At 47.1% G+C, this 2,430-nt stretch overlaps 1 protein-coding gene across 1 annotated transcript in view; it reads left to right on the forward strand.

Annotated features, from left to right (window-relative positions):
- The window catches only part of BRMS1 (breast cancer metastasis suppressor 1), a 9,050-nt gene that overhangs the window by 877 nt on the left and 5,743 nt on the right, over positions 1-2,430 (forward strand). The window lies entirely within an intron of this gene.

Consider the following 2,430-nt stretch of genomic DNA (forward strand, 5'->3'; position numbering starts at 1 on the left):
AAAAAAAAAAAAAAAAAAAGTAAATATACTTAGCAGAAGAGAGGAATTGCAGATGTTGGGAACTGGGGCTTCAGAATGGGAAAGATGAGGTTGGTTTGGAGAACTGAGGTTTTCAGGTCAGGTTCAGATCATTGATGAAATCATTGAGCAATATGTCTGACTAAACTCCCCTAGGCCATGCATAACGCACAGTTTGAAACCGTTTCAAAAATGTTTGCTATTACTACAGGGACCTGGGGCTACTGAGAAGTAAGAGCTAAACTCTGCCTTGCAAAAGTTGATTTTGTTAAATTTGTACTCATAGCCAGACGCAGTAGCTCACATCTGTATTCCTAGCACTCTGTGTGGTCTGGTGTTCAAGACCAACCAGAGCAAGAGCAAGCTCCCCAACTCTACTAAAAACAGAAAAATTAGCCAGGCATCGTGGTGAGCACTGAGGCAGGAGGATCACTTGAGCCCAAGAGTTTGAGGTTGCTGTGAGCTAAGCCAACACCATTGTACTCTAGCCTGAGCAACAGAGACTGTCTCAAAAAAAAAAAAAAATTCATATTCACAAATCCTCCTGTTATCAAGTGAGCCAGTAGTTCTCTGGGTGAATGAGGTGGGTGTGCGCCCCCTACCCTGATGAGGCTCACAGACTAATTGTGGTAGAGGGTGGGGACAGACATAAGAATGGGCAAGTAGGAGATGTAAACAAAGACTTCTTGGAGAGAATGTTGTCTGCATTGTTATAAATACATAAAGTATATATAAAGAACATTGTTATAAAGCAGTGGCCAGCAAAGTTAGAAGAACATCACTGTGAAATAGAAGCCCCCAGTAGGCAGAAATTATCCCCTGAGAGAACTGGGTTTTTTTGTTTGTTTGTTTTTGAGATAGTCTCACTTTGTTGCCCCCAGTAGAGTGCTGTAGGATTACAGCTCACAGCAACATTATACTCTTGGGTTAAAGCAGTTCTCTTCCCTCAGCCTCCGGAGTAGTTGGGACTACAGGTGCCCACCACAGCATCTGGCTGTCTCAAACCTGTGAGCTCCCCTGCCTTGGCCTCCCAAAGTACTGGGTTTACAGGTGTAAGCCACTGAAGGACTGTTTAGTCTTCCTCTTAGGTGATCTCTTGGCAGCACTTGGGACTGTCATCACTGTTTCCTTCTGAAATTCTTCATGACTGGGTTTTTCCTCCTTTGCTGCAGTCTCCTCATCTGCCCCTTTGGTGACCCTGGGAGTTCCATTATGGGCTTCTCACTGCACACATTCTGCCTTGCTGGTCATACACCTTCTCCCATGGCATGAAGAATTTGCCATATGCAGATGATCAAATCTCTGCAGCACAGATTTCTCTCTGAGGCTTAGACCCATGTGCCCCCCACACTGTTCCTTCTCTTATTTCTGGGTTTTTGCACATGCTACTCTACCTGGAATGTTGCCTCTGTCAGTCAGCTCAGCTCACGATCTGATTCAACTTCCACTGCTGCAGCAAGCTCCAGGTCCCAGGTAGATACCTCTCCCTTAGGCTCTGGTTCTAAACTCTCTTCATACCAGAGTAATAGTCTGCTTCTTTGCTCCTTGAGGTCAAATACTTTGTCACAGTTGTGCCCTGGAACAATAGTGTCTGATGGTACTTAGCCTGTATCAGATGTTCAATAAATGTTAGAAGAGTGAATAAAAAAAGGAATGCTGGTGGTTCCTGTGGCCCATACGGCTGCCATATGCTGAGGGTGGTTCGAACCAGACCCCGGCCAAACTGCAACAACAACAACAAAAAAGAACTGGCTTCATTTTCCATATTATAGGCTCAGGGCCTGTGGCTCAAGCAGCTAAGGTGCCAGCCACATACACTTGAACTGGCAGGTTCGAATCCAGCCCCAGCCTGCCAAACAATGACAGCTGCAACCAAAAAATAGCCAGGCATTGTGGCCGGGGTGCCTATTGTCCCAGCTACTTGAGAGGTGGAGGCAGGAGAATCGCTTGAAGCCCAGGAGTTGGAGGTTGCTATGAGCTATGATGCCACAGCACTCCACCCAGGGTGACAGCCTGAGGCTCTGTCTCAAAAAAAAACAGAGGGGGCAGTGCCTGTGGCACAAAGGGGTATGTTGCTGGCCCCATATGCCAGAGGTGGCGGGTTCAAACCCAGCCCTAGCCAAAAAAAAAAACAAAAAACAAAAAACTGCAAAACAAAAAGAAAGGAATGCTTACCAGTGTTCAATGTTGCTGAGAAGTCCATTAAGATAAATACTGAAGGGCTCAGCGCCTATAGCTCAACCGGCTAGGGCACCAGCCATGTACACCTAAGGTGGTGGGTTCAAATCCCCAGCCCGGACCTGCCAAACAACAATGACGGCTGCAACCAAAAATAGCCGGGCGTTGTGGCGGGCGCCTGTGGTCCCAGCTACTTGGGAGGCGGAGGCAGGAGACTCGCTTGAGCCCAGGAGT

Source organism: Otolemur garnettii, unplaced genomic scaffold, assembly GCF_000181295.1.
Source record: "Otolemur garnettii isolate 467f Iridium unplaced genomic scaffold, OtoGar3 scaffold00134, whole genome shotgun sequence".
Classification (NCBI taxonomy): Eukaryota; Metazoa; Chordata; class Mammalia; order Primates; family Galagidae; genus Otolemur; species Otolemur garnettii.